Consider the following 22,611-nt stretch of genomic DNA (forward strand, 5'->3'; position numbering starts at 1 on the left):
ACAATAAATGAGAGAAAATTGTTTAAACAAATTGTTCCGGGGACGCCGTGGGAGTACCACCGGAAGTGAATTCCGGCTACCACGAGGTCCGAGGTTCCGATGAGCCAAGCAGCCTTTTTGACGAGCAAGCAGTCTTTTGTCGAGCCAACCAGTCATTTTCAAGGAGGTAGCAGGTTACTGATCGTCAACAATTTTTATCATCCGTTTTCCTGAGAAAATCATCATATATGTTTTGGCGGTCCAGTTTTTTTCTTTTTCAATTAAAATTTTAAAAACAAAATATTGAACAAAATGCTTAGATAAAGAAAATACCCTAGCGCGACCAGTGGTCGGGAAAGTTCTGAGGATAAAATAACAATTTTAATAGATCATATAACATAATAAGTTTTTTATTGTTAATAAAATTTTTTTCTTTTCTTTGAATGAACGTTTAAAATTTAAAATGATATTTGTGTGGATAAATGAATGAATTGTTTCGGGTTGGAAATTAATAATAGATTTGTTTCGATATCAAGCGATTGGTATTTGAATCCCCACAGTATGCCTTAATTGTTGTGATCATCGGAACAAATTTTATTTACAATCAATTTCGGCAATTTAGATATTTTCCGAATTAAATAAAAATATTTTATCTTTTCATAATTAAATATAAATTATTTTTAAAAAATTATTATTTAACAGTAATCAGCTTCAATACATTTCAAACAACAGTCGCATTAAATGCGTGAATATTTTTGAATATTATTTCATGAAATTAATTCAATAAAATTTTCCGCGTGAAAGCCGATGACTCATATTGATTAGAATGCGACTGTAAAGCACTTGTTTGAAATTGTATACATACAGCGATTATATCATTACACTTAACAATCAAAAACAAAATTTTCTTAATTTTAATTTCTCTCTCAGAATTATATTATTCCCTGACTACTGGTCGCGCACCACGAATGAATGAAATAAATTATTTACCGAAAATTTTTTTAAGGATGCACTTTTGAAAACTTTATAAAATAAAATTATTTATGATTGTAAAAAATTATTATATGGTGCATTTTGGAGTAAAATGATCAGTTTTTCATATTTACAAGGGTTCATAATAAACATTTCGAAATTCATAACTGAATCTTTTTCGACGTTCTGCCTGCACCGCGGGTTATCTCTGACTTATCAGTTTTTAATTTTCTTCATATCAACCGTTCATTTTATTTCTATATTATCCTTCTTTTTCGTAAATGAGAATAAATAGATTATTTCTTTTTAATTAATAATTAAATTTTAATTTTCGAGAATTTTATTTTGATTCGATAACAAAAATGGTTATTACGAGAGATCAGGCAAACCGCGAGGTGCACAATAATCGCAATGAAATTCCGGTCAACCGTGCTCCAGCAGCGGGAGGAGTAGCAAATCAGAACCCGCGTGAAATAAATGCTGAAGGTGCGGGACAAGTTGAGCGCGATTTGGTACACTGTAAAAAAAATTTTGTCTTATTTTACGGATTGAACTTGTAAATTTACCAAAATCTGTAACTGAACTTATTTCAAAGCAGTAAATATACAATAACTGATTTAAACTTAATACTTTTAAAATAGCCCATTCGTAATTTTCTGTAAATTTACTACTTTCAGAGTAGTACCAAATATTACCTACTTTCAATGTGACATAATTACTACCGTATTTGTAATTTTACAGTTTTTTGTAAAAATACGAACATAACCTAGTCAATTTGCCACATTTAATTAAGTAAAATCACTGCTTTAAAAGAAGGTAATATTGGTTACTACTTTAAAAGTAGTAAATTTACAGGAAATTTTTTTTACAGTGTAGCATCGTGTAGAGGCGAGCGGTGGTGGCGCAGGATCCCGTCGTCTCCATGTTTTCGACCGAAAATCCAAATGGATCTTTTTAATCGATACCGGTTCGGATGTATCAATTTTACCCGTGGACTATCTCGAGGGTCGAAAACAAACAAATAAGTTTCAATTTGCGGCAAATGAAACTAAAATAGCGACTTTTGGCGAAAAACAATTAGATTTAAATTTAGGTCTTAGGAGCGGATATTCCTGGAATTTCTGCGTAGCGGCTATTCCACGACCCATAATAGGCGCAGATTTACTCTCGCACTTCGGTTTAATGGTAGATTTAAAATATTGCAGATTGGTCGATTTAAAAACTCAAATGAGTATTCACGGAGAATTAAAAACGCCTTTTGTCACCGGAATTAGCCGAATTGACAGCAATAACCCGTACAGTAAATTGCTACAAGAATTCCCTGAATGAACGAATGTACAACAGGAATTCCCAACTCCAATAACCGGCGTTTATCATCATATCAAGACTTTCGGACCCCCCGCTGCTCAGCGCGCGCGTCGTTTAAATTGAAAATCGCCAAAGAACAATTTCGTCGTATGGCAAAAGCAAAAATTTGCCGCCCTTTGAAAGCTGCATGGGCCACCCTAATTTTGATGAAGGAGAAAAAGAACGGAACGTGGCGGATTTGTGGCGATTATCGCCGAGTAAATTCCAAGACAGAACCCGACCGGTACCCAGTGCCCCATATCCACGATTTTTCGGCGAATTTATATGGAAAAAAAATTTTCACGAAACTCAACTTACACAAGGCTTACCATCAGATACCCATTAATCCCGAGGACATACCAAAGACAGCCGTGATAACACCTTTCGGGCTTTTTGAGTATCTTCGGATGACGTTTGGACTCCGCAACGCGGGCCAAACGTTCCAGAGATACATCAATCTTACCCTTGATGAATTGGATTACTGTTTTGTGTATATCGATGATATACTAGTTGCATCGAGAAACGCCGTCGAGCATGAGAAACATTTACGCGAAATTTTTGAACGTCTTAAAAAATACCGGTTGCGCCTGAATTTGGAAAAATGCGAATTCGGTGTGGGGGAATTGGAGTTCCTGGGATATATGATTAATGAACACGGGATCAAACCGACTAAACAAAAGGTCGAAACAATATTGAATTTCCCCAAACCGAAAACGGTTACCGATCTCCGTCGTTTTCTAGGAATGACCAATTTTTACCGTCGCTGTCTCAGACACGCCGCGCATACGCAAGCCCCTTTATTAAAATTTTTGCATAATTCGAAAAAGCGCGATAAAAGAGTAATTCCATGGGATAGTGAGTCTGAGAACGCGTTCGAGAAAGTAAAAAAAGATTTGGCAAATGCCACCCTCCTAGTTCACCCAAAAATGAATGCGATAGTCCGCCTCGTCACAGATGCATCTAATATTGGCATTGGTGCAGTTCTGGAACAATATTCGGGGAACTGTTGGAGGCCTTTAGCTTTTTTCTCGCGTAAATTGACTTTGACCCAACCCACAAACCCTTAGTGTATATGTTCTCTCAAAAGAAAGACAAAATCAACACGCGTCATTCTTTTTATATCTCAATTTACCACGTGGATTGAGCATATCTCGGGAGTCAAGAATTTTGTCGCCGATACGCTTTCTCGCATTGAATCCGTGTTGACTCCCACGTTGTTTGATTTGAGAGACCTTTTTGAAGCTCAAGAAAAAGATAGCGATCTAAACGAATTGTTGAAATGCAAAAAAACTGGCTTAAGATTGAAATGCATTGAATTCGGTAAAGAATCTATCCCTATTATTTGCGATGTACGTGACAATATTTATCGTCCATATGTTCCGTTGTCATTACGGAAACAGGTTTACGATATTTATCACACACCGGCGCACCCGGGAATTAAAGAAACCGATAAGTTAATTTCCCGTAGATTTGTCTGGCCATCAATGCATAAAGATATCGCCAATTGATCGAAAACTTGTGCAGATTGACAGGCGTCGAAAATTAACCGTCACACACACATAAAACCCGCTCAATTTGTCGCACCGAGATCGCGTTTCAAAAAAGTACACATCGATATAGTCGGGCCTCTCCCCAATAGCAAAGGATTTTCCTACCTTCTAACTATGATAGATAGATTTCCCCGATGGCCGGAAGCCGTCCCGATGAAAGATATAAGAGCCGAAACCGTCGCAACGGAAAAATAAAACGTGTCTCAATCGAGAATCTTAGGCCTGCGTATTTTCTTCTCGATGAGGAAAATATTCCGGCTGAAAAATCGCGTTGTAAAATAGAAATTCGAGGAAATGCGACAAATGAAGGAGGGATAAGAGACAAAAATAATTTAACTTTACAAAAATCCAATATTAGAGGTAGCAAATTGTCAAATGACGAAAATAATGCAAAACGAAATTCTCCAGAAAAGAAGGAAAATAATATTCGCGAAAAAATTTTACCTTCAATTTTGAAAAAACGAAACGAAAAGTCGGGGCCCCCGCGGTGCAGCGGAGGCAAATGCCTCACCGGGCATGCAAAAATTATAAAAGAGTTACATTTCGCGTAGACAAGAGCGATAATAAATAAAATACGAGTTTTAGAATTTTTGAAAATTATGCGAGATTGATCACCTCGCATTTTCTGAAATCTTTTTGACTTTAATACTAAACAAATACAAATTTACGTAGATATTCTAAAAGGTGCACCTGATAATAATATAAATGCTGTGATATATATATGTATTTAATTATAATAATTTTAAAATAAAATAATCGACTGAAATAATTAAATTATAAGATTTGACTATTTAACTGAAAATGTTATGTTAAAACAATAAATTCCATTACGACGTCGTCAATTTTAAATGTACAATAAATATTCAATAATCCACGACGAAATTTTATATATTTATAAAAAGAAATTAACAGTAACGTAAACAAGGGAATCGCCAGTACAAATGAACAAAATAAATCAGACATTTAATATTTTCTTTTTCTATTTAAATTATGTAATATTTTCGAAAGGACTTTTCTTTATATCGTTTACACTGGGGGGGGAGTGTGTGGGGGTACCGCCTACGGCCCCCCTCTATCTCCTTTTCTAGGTGTGAGTGTGTGTATGACAGATTAGATAAGACTTATTGTGTGAGTGGGAAACAATTAGTCAGAAGCGTACTCGCTGCCTACCGGGCTGGTTGTATTTCGATACGGCGATTCTCATTAGTATTATTATAATAAATAATTATGTGGATAAATATGTGGTGTTAATTACATTGATCATTGAGCCCTTCTGTGAGTCTACTTCACTTCCCGGAATCTACCCCGAGGAAGAACTACACTGGTGTTCTAACACTCAGACCCTATATACACTTAGCAAGTCATCTCGACTGCGAGTGAAATAATAACTACATATCTACTACAGAACAGCGCTCGTAGCGTTAAACAATAAGAACTAAATTGAAAACTTAAATGTAATACACACACATATATATATATATATACTACCGTCCGAAATTGTGCGAACTCTGCTTTTTCAACAACTATAAAACTGTTCAAATCTTCAAAAATATTAAAACTAAAACTTTTTCCTCTTTATTTTATTAAAGCTAATAAAATTCTGAAAGAAATGACACCTTGACGAAGAGAATATGTTAATTTTTCAATTATATATCTAAGAAAAACCCAATTTTCAATGTTTTTACTATTTTTTTTATTTCTCTGGCAAAAATTAATATTTTTAAACGTTCTAAGGCTCATTGAAATCGTATTTTGTTATGCAATTCAAATTATATAAAACAATTCATGTACACATTCTTCCCTAGCGTATGCAAACCGTGAAAGTTGGCTCATAAAATGTCAAAAAATTTAAATTTAATTCTACAATAAAATATAATGTTTAAAACTGAAGTAAATATATCATTCTAAACTTCTCTGATTTATGTAAGTAAATTTATGATTTATACATTTTACTGATCATTTTTTGTCATATAAATATTAATCACAATTTTTTGACATTTTATAAGCCAACTTTCACGGTTTGCATACGCTAGGGAAGAATGTGTACATGAATTGTTTTATATCATTTGAATTGCATAACAAAATACGATTTCAATGAGCCTAAGAACGTTTAAAAATATTAATTTTTGCCAGAGAAATAAAAAAAATAATAAAAACATCGAAAATTGGGTTTTTCTTAGATATATAATTGAAAAATTAACATATTCTCTTCGTCAAGGTGTCATTTCTTTCAGAATTTTATTAGCTTTAATAAAATAAAGAGGAAAAAGTTTTAGTTTTAATATTTTTGAAGATTTGAACAGTTTTATAGTTGTTGAAAAAGCAGATTTCGCACAATTTCGGACGGTAGTGTATATATATACAGGGTGATTTTTATGTTCCGGAGCCCCAAAATATCTTGAAAGGAAATAGTTTTTGAGAAAAATGTTGTATACAAAAGTTGTCAGGTTGAAAAAAATCTATTAAATTGTATAATTAAAAAACGGGCCCAGGGCCTTATGTGGGCCCTACAGACAAAAAAGTAAATTTTTTAAATGGAACCAAGTATTTTCAAACTCAGATTCTTGTAGCCAGTGATTTCCTCTTTTCAGACATGTGGTAACTTGTAGGCCCAAAGTTAAATTTGGGCCCAAAATTCGATTTTTTGTGGTTTTATAGGTGATTTTAGTGTAACATAGTTCCAAGGGGTTTTCCGGGGTTAAGGAAAATTATGAAACTTCTTATTTTAGACTTACTTAGCCTGCTAATTGTTAATTCAATGTTACTTTTATTGCTGTTAATTTAGTATCATAGAACTTGGGATAAAATAATTAACAGATTTTTTCAAATTTTAATATTTAGGGGCTTATAAGGCCCAAAATTAGATTTTCTTTGGTTTTAAAAGTGATTTTAGTGTGACTTAGTTTGGAAGGGGTTTTCGTGGTCCCTGATTACGAATCTGAAATCAGTTTTTTAAAATTTTCAATAGCGGACCCAAAATGACTAATTAAAAATGAAAAAAATTAAGGGAAATTATGAAACTTCTTATTTTAGACTTATTTAGCCTTCTAATTGTGAATTCAATTTTACTTTTATTGCTTTTAATTTAGTATCATAAACCTTGGGGTAAAAAATTAGATTTTTACAAATTTTAATATTTAGAGGCTTATAAGGCCCAAAATTAGATTTTCTTTGGTTTTAAAAATAATTTTAGTGTGACTTTGTTTCGAAGGGTTTTCGGGGTCCCAAATTATGAATCTGACATCGATTTTTAAAAATTCAAAACAGCGGACCAAAAATGACATAAAAATTAATAAAACTAAGGAAAATTATGAAACTTCTTATTTTAAACTTATTTAGCCTTCTAATTGTTAATTCAATGTTACTTTTAGTTTTTAATTTAGTATCATAAACTTTAAGGGAAAAAAATTGATAGATTTTTACTAATATTAATGTTTAGTGGCTTATAAGGCTGAAAATTCTGTTTTTAGTTGTTTTAAAACTCATTTTTAAACAACAAAGTTCGATTTTTTGTGGTTTTCAAGGTGATTTTAGTGTGAATTAGTGCCAAGGAGTTTTCGGGGTCCCTGATTACGAATCTGAAATCGGTTTTTAAAAATTTTTAATAACGGACACAAAATGAATGATTAAAAATGAAAAAAATTTATTTAAATTAAAATAAATAAAATTAAAAAAAAAATTTATTTAAATTTATTTATTTTAGACTTATTTACCCTTCTAATTGTTAATTCAATGTTACATTTATTGCTTTTGCTTCATCGTGGAGGAAGCTATGTGGTCCTTTCGTTTATAAACTTTTTAAAAATGGTGAAAACAAATTTTCCTCTATATAGAAACATGTTATATGAGATCCTGATCAATTGTCCGGATGTATGTGTGTGTATGTGTGTGTGGGGATCGTTTTTGTGAACACGATATCTTTAACAGGTTTTAATGAATTTGGATAAAATTTGGTAGGCTTATTTAACACATTAATCTCTTAAAAATGACGAGAGGATTTTTAAAAATACCCAAAAAAAAAAAATTTTATCGTCTTTTTTCCAAAAAATTTTTTTTAATTGAAAAAATTTTTAAATCGAAAAATTTAAGGTAATATATAATATAATCGTCTTCTTTATGTCAAGATGAATCAATTGTTATATATAAAGTATAGATTTGATTGAAATTTAAAGAATTAAAGAAAGTTAAAAAATCAAAAATTCTCATTTTAGCTAAAAAATGATGTGTTTATTTAAATTCATGTTTATATATGAAATAATTTTATTCCCTGCATTGAAACGAATTGGTTGGTACCTATATATAAAGTATAGATTTGATTTAAAATTTGAGAATTAATAAAAATTGAAAAATCGAAAATTCATATTTTAGCTAAAAAATTTTGTGTTTTTTTTAAATTCAAGTTGATGAATAAAATAATTGTATTCCTTGCATTAAAACGAATCGATTCGTATATATAAAGTTTATTTTACACTCAAAATTAATTAAAATTTTCTTTATTTTTCAAAAAATTTAATTAATTTAAAACATTTTTAATTCGAAAGTTTTTAAATCAATCAATTGAATTGGACAAATTCATTACTTCCTTCAAGAGGAAGCGAATTTTTTGCTTCACACAATGAGGAAGCATAATGATTATGAAATAAACATAAAGGACCCCCTACTTGTTAATTTAGTATTATAAACCTTGGGGTAAAAAATTAGATTTTTACAAATTTTAAATTTAGGGGCTTATAAGGCCCAAAATTCCATTTTTTTGTGGTTTTAAAGGGGATTTTACTGTGAATTAGTTTTAAGGTGTTTTTGGGTTCCCTGATTACGTTTTAAATTCATTTTAGTGTAACTTAGTTCCGATGGGGTTTCGGGCTTCTTGATTACGAATCTAAAATCAGTTTTTAAAAATTCAAAATAGCAGACCCAAAATGACTGATTAAAAATAAAATAAATTAAGGAAAATTATGAAATTTATTATTTTAGACCTATTTAGCATTTTACGTGTTAACTTAATGTTACTTTTACACAGCTCTAAATTTACTATCCTTTGGGGGCAAAAAGGAAGATTGGTTTATTTTTCAATTTTAAATTTTTGGGGCTTATGGGTTCCAAAATTGAATCTTCTGTGGTTTAAAGAGTTATTTTAGTTTAAGGGAACTTTCTGATTTAGAATTTAAAAAAGACACGTTTTAAAAATTTTATTGTAAGGAAAGTATTAAATAAAATGCCAAAATTTTTTGGACATTGTTGCACATTACATAGAGAAACTTAAAAAAAAAATTTTCAGTGTTTTTAGTTCAATTTCTTAGCTGTAGGTGGAGTCTTCTAAAAGGTGCCTTTTTTTGGTGCGCGTGATTGCAGAGAACCAGTAATATAAATTCTAATTTCAAACGACAATCTCTTCATAAGGGTTTATTCTAGACAATAAACCTAAAAAACGATTTTTTAAAAGATTTTTTTATTTTTTTTAACATTTTTCTTAAAAATTCAAAAAAACGCCGTATACCGCCATGTACTCCCGTATAAAAAACAGGGGGGTAGAAATATGAAATTTTAAAAGTTTATTCTCTTGTTTTTTAACTAAGGAATCGCATGGTTTTTGGTTTTTTTAAAACAGTTCAGTAGATTTCGAGAAAAGCCGTGCACCAGTTTGAAAAATGTGTTTTCGAGAAAAACGCGTTTAAAGTTTCATAACATAATGCATTGAGCCAGGACTATCAAACAATATTTGATTACACCTTTTGTTTTTTTAAATATTTTTTAAAAAACGTTTTAAGACAGTAACTTTATGATATTAAGAAAAATTTTCAAGCAAAAAAATTGATTTTTTTGAAATTCTAAACCAGAAAGTCCCCTTAAATAAGTTGAAAATAAGTTTCATAATTTCCCTTAATTTTTATAATTTTTAATCAGTAGTTTTGAATCCGCTTTTTAAAATTTTTAAAAACTGATTTCAGATTCGTAATCATGGACCACGAAAACCCCTTGGAACTAAGTCACACTAAAATAACTTTTAAAACCACTGAAAATCTAGTTTTCGGCCTTATAAGCCCCTAAATTTAAAATTTGTAAAAATCTAATTTTTTACCCCAAGGTTTATGATACTAAATTAAAAGCAATAAAAGTAAAATTGAATTCATAATTAGAAGGCTAAATAAGTCTAAAATAAGAAGTTTCATTATTTTCCTTCATTTTTTACATATTTAATCAGTCATTCTGGGTCCGTTATTAAAAATTTTTTAAAACTGATTTCAGATTCGTAATCAGGGACCCCAAAAACCCCTTAGAACTAAGTCACACTAAAATCACTTTTAAAACCAAAGAAAATCTAATTTTGGGCCTTATAAACCCCTAGATATTAAAATTTGAAAAAATCTGTTAATTATTTTATCCCAAGTTCTATGATACTAAATTAACAGCAATAAAAGTAACATTGAATTAACAATTAGCAGGCTAAGTAAGTCTAAAATAAGAAGTTTCATAATTTTCCTTAACCCCGGAAAACCCCTTGGAACTATGTTACACTAAAATCACCTATAAAACCACAAAAAATCGAATTTTGGGCCCAAATTTAACTTTGGGCCCACAAGTTACCACATGTCTGAAAGGAGGAAATCACTGGCTACAAGAATCTGAGTTTGAAAATACTTGGTTCCATTTAAAAAATTTACTTTTTTGTCTGTAGGGCCCACATAAGGCCCTGGGCCCGTTTTTTAATTATACAATTTAATAGATTTTTTTCAACCTGACAACTTTTGTATACAACATTTTTCTCAAAAACTATTTCCTTTCAAGATATTTTGGGGCTCCGGAACATAAAAATCACCCTGTATATATATATCTAACATTATAAATTATAAATAAATTATAAATCATTATAACAATAATATTTATAATTAACAATCAATAAAATTACAAATAATTTTAATAACAATTATAATTATTAATTGGTTAATTACAAACTATTACAATATAATTATTATTTATAATAAATTATAAGTTATAATTCATATATATATATATATATATATATATATATATATATAGATTAAAAAATCTGGCAGCCCCCTGCGGGGGCGGCCACATTCTCATCACGCGCTTTGCGCGTAGGGGCTCGCTTCGCTCGCTAGTTTGAGCGCGCCCCGGGGCGCGCGAAGTATAATCGTCCCGCTTCGCGGTCCGATATTATTACGAGCTTCGCGCGTTTTGTTTGTTTATTACAATTCAAAACCTATTAGCATTAATTACTTTTTAACTACACTCTGTAATACAAAAATTTTCCTATTAAATTTAAAAATTGTATTAATTGTACTACCAGAAAGTAGTTGAATGACCCAAGAATCTATTTGGTAGAATGAGATTTTGTAGTTGTTTTAGACTTTGTAGTTGATTTAATTAATTTTGAAGTAAAATGTCAAGAAGAAAGAAATTATTTTTATTTATTTTATTAAAAAGAATAAAATTAATTACACACAGAGTTAAAATAAGTAAAAAAGTAGTTATTTTAAAAGTGGATGTTCATATAATCGACTTGTTTTGAAAAATTTATTAGAAACAACTCATAGTCTTTATTAAAATGCGTTAAATTAAATTACAGAAATAGGTAAGGTTTAAAGGTATTAGAATAAATTTTTTATCAGGCACTGAAGAATGACGGCACTGTAGCTGTTCAAACTTAGTTCCTTAATATTGCGCCGTGGATTGGCCAGGTCTTTGGAATTAACGAAAATCGACAAACCAAATTATTTACTAAAATAAGATATTCCGCTTTGAGCTAATTTCAATTGAGTAAAAGAAAAAATTAATTGAAGTGCGATTCCAGGTGAGATTTTGACTTTTTCGGAGTAGGTTAACCGATTGCAATGAAACTTTGGAATTTTGTTATATATAGTAAGACTAATCTTTAACGTAAATTTCAGCTTAAAATATTTGTTAGTTTACGAGATTTGCAATAATAACAAAAAATGCGAGTTTAACTTATTTAATTTTAATAATTTACGTGTATAAACAATTGCGATTTCTACTAGTTGACGTGCAGACGTCATTGCGCACGCAGCATTCTCCTATAACTAGCTGACGTGATTCGTGGACTAAATTGGCTACGTGAGAATGCTGCGTGCGCAATGTCGTTAATGTTCCTTTGGAACATTAAAGAAAACACAGGTAAGATCATTTTAGCGTTTGAGTGATTGAATTTTAGATTGTCGCGTGAAATTTATTCAATTATTATTTAATAATTTTTTTAGTTGTAAAATTATAAAAAATTGTTCTGAAAGAGATTTATTCCTCTCATTTTCCTTGACATTTTAAAAAAAGTAGACCTCAATCCGATTGTTAGAACGGAAGATATAGCACATATTTTAAGCTGCAATTTACGTTCAAGATTAGTCTTACTATATATAACAAAATTCCAAAGTTTCATTGCAATCGGTTAACCTACTCCGAAAAAGTCAAAATCTCACCTGGAATCGCACTGAAAATTTAAAAACACTAAAAAAAAAGAACTTTAAAGTAAAAGCATTTTTTAAAGCAACAAATTTATTATATGAGGTTTTGCTCTCATCTTTTTATTCATAAAAATTTTTTTGTACAATTTATATAAGTGAAATTTTTGGTTTTTATAAATTAAATTTCATTTTCTTAAAGTACTTTGACTTTAAGGATAACATTCTCATCACGGCACTCGCGTTTCACGCTCGAAAATTAGAAACATACAATAGGAAAAAGAGGCATGCATTAACCTATTAACGAAATTTTTACAGGTAATTTGAGGCTCTCTCAAATAGTTTACTAAAAGAACCGAAAATTTTTAAATAAACAATTTACAAGCATTAAAAAAAAGATTTTTTTAGAATTTTTGTTCAGTTTTTATAATGTTTCAAATCTTATCCCTTCAGAATACCTTTAAATGCTAAAAATATGGTGTCAAAAATGTTCCAATACGCCATTTTGAATTTTAAAAAACTGACTTCAGAATCGTAATGAGCGACCTACACACCAAGGAGTAGAAAGATTTATTTAAATTTGTTAAAAAGATTGTTGAAAAATGAATTTTCTCTTAAAAAATATCAATGTTTATACTTAGTTAATTCATAATTCTTTATAATTTCGCCTGCAACACTTATTATTTTTGTTTCACTTCACAATGCTTTCGTTATAGTGGAAAAAATGTTTTAGGAATACTGCTTCAAAAACTTTAAATCTAGAGATGAAAGTTGCTAAAAGAAAAGGTGGCAAAATAGGTTAAAACTGGGACGTAAAAAATTAATGAGTAAAATAACCGAATTTTAAAATAATCGAATCAATGTCAAATTATTCCGTTATGATGGGCCAGCCATTTTGGATTTTTTAAATCTAACCGCAAATTCGAATTCAGGGACCTCGAAAACAACAGTGTACTCATTGATACTTAAATAGAAAAAGATTTACTATTTTCTTCAAAGGTGTACAAATACGTTCAAAATCACAAAAATGGAACGTCTTTTTATTGGGATATATATGAGCCATGGACTGTCAAGGGGTTAGATAAAAAAAAGGGCTAAAAATAAAAGAAGTTCACTAAATTCAAAAGTTAGCAATCGAAAACTTACGATATTCTAGTAAAAACAGTGCAACATGAACTAATAAGAAACATTATGAAAAAAATTGCAATTTTTGGAAATGGATAGCAATGGTTGACTTATAAAAAAAACAAAACGAAACAAAAATTTTGGTATTTTATGAGTAAGTTACTTTAATTTATGTTAATTTAAGGTGGCTTAAAAAGAAACAATACATAGTCGCACATACTTTTTCAAAATAAAGTAATTTTGCCCTGCATTTTACCCATTTTTCATCCCTTTTTGTTTGTCATTTTTTAAGAAAAATGAGTAACTTTCTTGTTTTCACTCGAATCAAAAAATGCTAAAGGAAGAAAGTGTTTCATTTGACTCACATTTTTCAAAAAAAAATTGAAAAAAACTTTTTTTTTGAAAAATGAAAATTTTTGAAAATTAAAAATTATAAAAAAATGAGTAACTTTCTTGTTTTCACTCCAATCAAAAAATGATAAAATAAAAAAGTGTTTCATTTTACTCATATTTTTCAAAAAAAAAAAATGAAAAAATTTTTTTTTTGAAAAATAAAAATTTTTGAAAATTAAAAATTTGAATAATTTTGTTGTTTTTTGACGAAATTGTCTGCCCAACGAACTCAGGCGAAATTTTGGTGAACTTAAAGTGTATACCAAATTTGAGGTCGATTAATTAAAATTTACTCAAGTTATCGTCGAGACAACTTTTTTGTCTACAGACATACATACATACATACATACATACATACATACATACATACATACATACATACATACATACATACATACATACATACATACATACAGACAAACATTTGTTTAAAACCTATTTTTTTGGCATCAGGATGTCTTGAAACGTGGAGATTCACAAGAATTAGATATTGGTCAAAATCGGGCAAATGTAATACTTTCTCATTATGATGAGAATGTAAAAACAAATTTTTAATTAAAAAAATTCAAAAAAAGTCAAAAATATTTAAATGTTTTGAAAATTATGAATAAGTTACTTTAATTTATGTTAATTGAAGGTGGTTTAAAGAGAAATAATACATATTTAAACACATTTTTTCAAAATAAAGTGATTTTGCTCTGCATTTTACCCATTTTTCATGGGTTTTTGTCATTTTTTGTCTTTTTTTAAAAAAGTGGTATAACTTTTTTTTTTTAATCGCTATTAAAAATTGCCAAAAGAAAAAAGTGTTTATTTTTAGTCGTAATTTTCGAAAAAAAATTAAAAAAAATTTTTTTTTGAAAAATTCGAATTTTTGAAATTTTTAAAAACTCAAAATTTGAATAATTTTGTTGATTTTTGATGAAATCATCTGGCCAACGAACTCAGGCGAGATTTTGGTACACTTAAAGTGTACATACATACATACATACATACATACATACATACATACATACATACATACATACATACATACATACATACATACATACATACATACATACATACATACATACATACATACATACATACATACATACATACATACATACATACATACATACATACATACATACATACATACATACATACATACATACATACATACATACATACATACATACATACATACATACATACATACATACATACATACATACATACATACATACATACATACATACATACATACATACATACATACATACATACATACATACATACATACATACATACATACATACATACATACATACATACATACATACATACATACATACATACATACATACATACATACATACATACATACATACATACATACATACATACATACATACATACATACATACATACATACATACATACATACATACATACATACATACATACATACATACATACATACATACATACATACATACATACATACATACATACATACATACATACATACATACATACATACATACATACATACATACATACATACATACATACATACATACATACATACATACATACATACATACATACATACATACATACATACATACATACATACATACATACATACATACATACATACATACATACATACATACATACATACATACATACATACATACATACATACATACATACATACATACATACATACATACATACATACATACATACATACATACATACATACATACATACATACATACATACATACATACATACATACATACATACATACATACATACATACATACATACATACATACATACATACATACATACATACATACATACATACATACATACATACATACATACATACATACATACATACATACATACATACATACATACATACATACATACATACATACATACATACATACATACATACATACATACATACATACATACATACATACATACATACATACAGACAAACATTTGTTTAAAACCTATTTTTTTGGCATCAGGATGTCTTGAAACGTGGAGATTCACAAGAATTAGATATTGGTCAAAATCGGTCAAATGTAATACTTTCTCATTATGATGAGAATGTAAAAACATTAAACCTCGAACATAACCTTTTTTATAAACAAATTAACTAAAACCTCCGCTCGGAAAAGTATCCAGCGAGCAGGAGGTTTAAAGAAGTAACGCGTTGACAGCAAAGGGCCTGGCGCGTGGAGAGTGGGAAAGAAAAGCGGGAAATAGGAGAGAGGCGCGGCGGTGGAGTTTGGTTGGGAAAGCGTAGCAGACCCGTTAACCATGACTCAGCCAAGGACAAGAAATTCATGAAGACTAAGCAAATTTGACTATCTTCATGAATTCTAGTCACCCCTATCAGTGACATGTATCACTCTGACTAATTATCGAAATACGATCCTGGCGTTGTCATGGTAATGACGCCTGCGTGATCGGCCACAAAACGAAAGTCGTATCATGATCACTTTTGGATTGAATGTAGTTTTGAAACCACGTTTTTTATGTTTCTTTAAAATTATAAGTTTCGACTAATTACATCAATATTTTAAAGTAAATGTGATTCGATGAAATTGTCCATTTCGGGTGTCCGATAGAGTGAATATCATTAACAGTAAGTAATTACTTGTGAAAATACATTTCTTTCAGTCGACATTCTTTGGCATTAATTTTTAGGGCTCACCCATTTTACCCTCTTTAGATAATACTGAGCATTGTTTTATTTAAAGTAAATTTAATAATATTAATGGCCTGGACACCGCTTTTATTCAGTTGAAAAATATAATTTTGAACCTACACAGCTTTGTACTTGGCCGCGTGTTGTGTGGAATATATTTTATTCTATTAAAGTTAAATATCAATTAAATATAAAAAAAACTCCTGTTTCAATTTTTTTGTAAAAGAAATTGGTTATTGAGCAACTATAAAAAATTTGAATATGGAAAGAATTAAAAAAGAACTAAAAGATAAACTTGGCTCCGTTCCCATTATCAAATGTAATTTTCGATACCAAATGGTGCATCGCAATTTGATTTATGTAGGCAATTTTTTACAAAAATTGTGTCAGAAATGATAGGTAGCTCCTCAGTGAGCTATAAACTGATATTTTTTTTACTTTCTTAAATTTTTGATTTGTAAAAAAAAATTATGATGGATACTTTTAAAGATTTATTTAAAATTTGCTTTTTTGATCAAATTTATTTATTACTTTTAATTAGAAAAGCATAATTTTTTCAATTAATTAATAAATCTATGTAAAAAAAAGTTTTAAGAGATGTTTATTTACTTATTTTTATTAAATCACTCTATTGATATACCTATGTGGGGAATTTCACGTGAAGTGATCAAATGGGAAAAAATGGCTATTTTCTGCTAATTATTTTATTTCTCTTAAATATCAAAATAATTTTTTTTTATTAATATCAGTTTTGAAAGCTTTTTTGATGCTCTTTCGATTAGTAATATGCATTTTTGAAAAAAAATGAAACTTTAAAATATATTTGACTTTTTCTGAGTGAAAGGTACGATTATTTATTTTTTTAATCTAAAGCTGAGGTTTTTTCCTACAAAAGTATATAGTTGAAAAAATTGGACAAGAATGTTTCAATATTGAAAAATAGTAAAAAATGATTAAAAATAGTAAATAAAAAAAGGAAAAAATTTTAATTATCAATTTTTAAACATTATTGTCCTATTTTTTCATCCACGTATTTTTATAAGAAAAAATCTCAGCTTTCGATTTATAAAAAATAAAATCAACCGAAAGAACATCAAAAAAACTTTCGAAACTGATATTAATAAAAAAATTTTATTTGGACATATTTAAGAAAGATAAATTATTAAAACATGGGGTGTACCAAAAACCCTAAAACTTTCACCCCCTCCCCCTCGAAAAATATTGGACCACATGAAAAAATATTTTTGCCAAAAATTAACATCTAGGAGTACTACAAATGCCTCAAGTTTAAGCGTAATCGGAGAAAAAATTTATTGTACTTTGATCACCTCACCTTGAATCTCCCATATATGCATATTTTTCGCTAATTGACAAATCTGTGCTTTTATTTGTAAGTAAAATAACTTTTCATCAAAATTATTAAAACTAAAATTAAGAAAGACATTTATGATGTAGGTGTTTTTATTTGATAGCACAGGCACACAAAAAATAAAAAGTTGTTTGGCCGAGACACTACACTAGTCTATTTTCATGTATTTTTTCACGCTGAATCCGAATCCGAAGTCAGAATTATCAGAATGGCTCTTATTTTTGAGATAAACTCAAAAAACTGCTCAGAAAGAAAAATATAATCAAAAAGTTGAAAAATTTTTGAATGTCACTGCGATAGTGTAATTCCATGTATTTTTTGTCGCTGAATCCGAATCCAAAGTCAGAATTGTTAGATTCGCTCAAATTTTTGAGATAATTGCAAAAAAACACAAATAACAAAAAACTCAAAATACTCAAAATCAGTTTTTTGGAATTATCTTCAAAATTTGAGCCAATCTGTCAATTCTGACTTCGAATTCGGATTCAGCGTAAAAAAATACATGAAAATGCACTAACGTAATGTTTCGGCAAAAAAAAATTTCTTTTAGCTAAAATTGCCAAAAACTGATAAAAATTCTGAATTAGGGGCACAGATAATTTTTTTGCCGAAACACTACGATAGTGCATTTTCATGTATTTTTTCACGCTGATTCCGAATTCGAAGTCAGAATTGACAGATTGGCTTAAATTTTGAAGATAATTCCAAAAAACTGATTTTGAGTATTTTGAGTTTTTTGTTATTTGTGTTTTTTTGCAATTATCTCAAAAATTTGAGCGAATCTAAAAATTCTGACTTTGGATTTGGATTCAGCGACAAAAAATACATGGAATTACACTATCGCAGTGACATTCAAAAATTTTTTAACTTTTTGATTATATTTTTCTTTCTGAGCAGTTTTTGAGTTTATCTCAAAAATAAGAGCCAATCTGATAATTCTGACTTCGGATTCGGATTCAGCGTGAAAAAATACATGAAAATAGACTAGTGTAGTGTCTCGGCCAAACAACTTTTTATTTTTTGTGTGCCTGTGTAGTTTCAAGTATTTGATATATTGTTGCTGTATTTTCTAAAGAATGCACAACAATCATTTTCTTGATTGTTAAGGCATTTTGTATAAAGATTCACGTATGTATTTATATTTCCCTTACCCTTCTTTTTTCGCTTCAATATAAAATGCAATTCAGGTGCAGTCTGGTGTGTCGTCTTTTCCTGTATTCGATGCAACTTCCGATACATTCAATAGATGAGTGCCGAAGTTACTACTCGAATACAAATACAATATATCTGCATATGTTTATATGAAATGATGAATCGATCACGCAAAGTGAATCTGGTGTATCAAAAAATAGCCAACATTGAAAAGAACTGATTTCCAATAACGTTCCACCAATCGACATCAAAGAGTACCTTGAAAAATAAAACACACTCTAAAGAGATCTTGTCAATGTATTTGGTTTATAATATTTCCTTTTTAAAGTAGCAGTAGTAGAGGGTGAACTCTCAAGTTGTCGTGGATTAATAATCGGTTGGACCATTGTTGTGTTGATAAAGTTGAAATGTCTTAAATGACATTAACAATTTAATATTCTCCTTTTCCTATGACTTCCGCTTAGTAAATTACAATCTCTCAGGAAACTGTAAGATATTAAAAGCGTTAATTTTATTGCCATTGAATAATGTTTAACAACTACAATTTATAATAAATATCGAGAACTGACTTATTGTGGAAAAAACTAATGTTTTGTCTACAATTCTCCCTTTAAGGGGTAACATCATCCAGAGCAACTAAAAATTAGAGTCTATTTCAATAATTTATTTTAAATTTCCATGAGTAATTCTACTTTCCATGAGTACCTAGATAAAAAATTCAAACGAATTGTGAAAGAAGATGTTATTTGCTACAGAACTACGTAGGATATATTTCAAAAATATCGATTTTTGTCAAAATTTCATTTTTCAAAGACAATTCACTCAAAAAATAGCTGTACAACACATCAACTAATTTAAAAAATCCTACATACTTCCCCAAGGATAGTGTCCTGAAAATACACTCTGAATTTCAAATAAATCCATTAAAAACTGTGGTAGTAATCCTTCCGTCCATTTTAAAAAATCTAGATTCGAGAAAAACGAGTTTAAAGTTTGCAGTCATAAAAACATAAGTTAAAACTTTAAAACGTTGAACTATGCTTACGAAAATTACTACTCAGGGGTTTTCGGGGGCGTTGATTACGAATCCGATTTCAATTTTTAAAAATTCAAAATGGCAAATCCAATATAGCGGACGACAAAATAAAAAATTTAACGGATTTACATGAAACATGTTGCTAGGGGATTTTCGGGGTCGCTGATTACAAATATGATGTTAGTTTTTCATTTTTCCTTTAAAATTCAAAATGGCGGATCCAATATAGCGTAAATTTTTTTAAAAATGTGCAGTTTTGCTTGAAACTTGTTACTCGGCGATTTTTGGGATTGCTTACTACGAATATGACGTCAGATTTTCAAAATATAAAATGTCGTATCCTACAATCGTCACTTCAACGTTTTGCTTCCTCTGGAGGAAGCTATTAAACATGTTTCTACAACAATAATGTCTATTTTAATGAAAAACCCCCTAGCAACAAATCCGTTAAATTCCGTCTAATTTTTAATATTTTTGTCCGCCATATTGGAACCGCTATTTTAACATTTTGAAAACTGACATTTTATTTGTAATTGCCGACCTGAAAAACTTCCGACTAGTGATTTGTAAAATTATCTGCGCTTCCTGAATTCACTTTTTGATCATATTAAATTTTCTTACTATGCAATGTATATTTCTGTCGAAAAAATTTTTTTTAAATAGTTCAATTTTTTTCGACTAAAAATTAATGGGATATTATTTCTAACACCTTAAGAGACCATTTAGGGGGATTCACGACCTTTATTTTGAATCCTTTAAATTTTAATGATCGTAGGAAGCTATATTTTTTTCTTGCATCATTTGGGATCTAAAAACATACAGGATGGTAAAAAAATAAGATTTAATTTTTTACCACTTTAAAAATTAATGTCTTAAAAAAATTAACATTTTAAATATATATTTTCTTTCACAATTTTGACTATTTTTTATCTACAATTTCTTTCCACGCTTTTTAATGATCCTTAAGAATCTCTCGCATGGATTTTCAAAAATTTTAGTTTTTTCAAAAACAGAAAAATATGAGTAATATTAAATACTTTTTCCTTTCATAATTTGGTATTAGAAATTGAGTTTTTTCTATTATTGGCAGTGAGAAAAAAACAACAAATCACTTGTTTGGCAACGTTTCGGTGTCTTGGTTTGACACCATCGTCAGGCCACTTTATTAAACAAAATTAAAAAAAATTAATCAGTCACAAACTACATAAAACTTCTTATAAAAAAAAATTAAAATTATAAAATTCTTATTTTTATATAAATAAATAATTACCTAGTAAAATTAAATTTAATTAGTTACATTAGTAACACGTCTAATTACACAGGCACACAAAAAAAAAGTTGTCTGTTTCTTGAACTAGAAATATATTTCCTATAGTATTTTGGGTCGCTGAAACCGAATCTGAGCTCAGAATTGCTCCATCACCCTCAGTTTTTTTTAAATCGACCAAAACCACCCTTAAACGGACAAATTCACACTTCGGAGATAAAAAAAATTCAAATTATTTTTTAAAAAAACCGAATTTTACATCTACGAAACTTTGCTCCACTAACTCAAAAACAAAGCCAGCACTGATTCAGCACCCCCTGAATTTTTTTAATCGAAAAAACTACACCTAATCTGAAGAACCAAATTCAGGAGATAAAACCATAAAATAACTGATTGACAAATTTTATAACTAGATATTTTTACTCCAGCAATGCAGAAACAAAGCCAGAAATGCTCCCTCACCCTCTTAATTTTTTTTAAATCGAAAAACCACCCTTAAATAGAAAAATTCAAAATTAAAAAGTAAACAAATATTATATTACCGGCTTTTTTTAAAAACAGAACCTTACATGTATGTAGTTTTGCTCTACTAACTCAAAAAAATAAAGCCAGCATTGATCCATCACCCTCTGAATTTGTTTAAATCGAAAAAACTACCCCTAATCTGAAGAATCAAATTTAGGAGACAAAACAACAAAATAACTGTTTGACAAATTTTATAACCAGATATTTTTACTCCAGCAATGTTGAAACAAAGCCAGAAATGCTCCCTCACCCTCTAAAATTTTTTTAAATCGAAAAAACCATCCTTAATCGGACAAATTCAAGTTTAGGAGATTAAAAATTAAATAACTGACTTTTTTAAAATAGAACCTTACTACATTTATGTATTTCTGCTCCACTAACTCAAAAACAAAGCCAGCATTGATCCATCAACCTCTGAATTTTTTTAAATAGAAAAAACTACCCTTAATCTGAAGAATCAAACTTAGGAGGTAATACAATATAATTATATTGTATTACCTCCTAAGTTTGATACATTGGTGGTTTTTTCGATTTAAAAAAATTTTAGAGGGGAAGGGAGCATTTCTGGCTTTGTTTCCGCATTGCTGGAGTAAAGATACCTAGTTATAAACTTTTTTAATCAGTTATTTTATTGTTTTACCTCCTAAGTTTGATTCTTCAGATTAAGGGTAGTTTTTTCGATTTAAACAAATTCAGAGGGTGATGGATCAATGCTGGCTTTATTTTTTTGAGTTAG

The 22,611-nt window shown here is 29.4% G+C and overlaps 2 protein-coding genes across 8 annotated transcripts in view; one reads left to right on the forward strand and one right to left on the reverse strand.

The window, feature by feature from the left end:
* Nucleotides 1–22,611, forward strand: part of LOC127285401 (synaptotagmin-7) — an 858,561-nt gene that overhangs the window by 690,645 nt on the left and 145,305 nt on the right. The window lies entirely within an intron of this gene.
* LOC127285399 (dynein axonemal intermediate chain 7-like) overlaps nucleotides 18,800–22,611 on the reverse strand; it is a 236,925-nt gene continuing 233,113 nt past the window's right edge. The window contains exon 16 of the mRNA XM_051311391.1: nucleotides 18,800–19,305. The gene's annotated coding sequence lies outside the window, so the exon portion shown is untranslated. The remainder of the gene's footprint in view (nucleotides 19,306–22,611) is intronic.

The sequence above is a fragment of the Leptopilina boulardi genome, unplaced genomic scaffold, assembly GCF_019393585.1.
Source record: "Leptopilina boulardi isolate dan_hultmark-lab unplaced genomic scaffold, ZJU_Lbou_2.1 LbouV2_332, whole genome shotgun sequence".
Taxonomy (NCBI): domain Eukaryota; kingdom Metazoa; phylum Arthropoda; class Insecta; order Hymenoptera; family Figitidae; genus Leptopilina; species Leptopilina boulardi.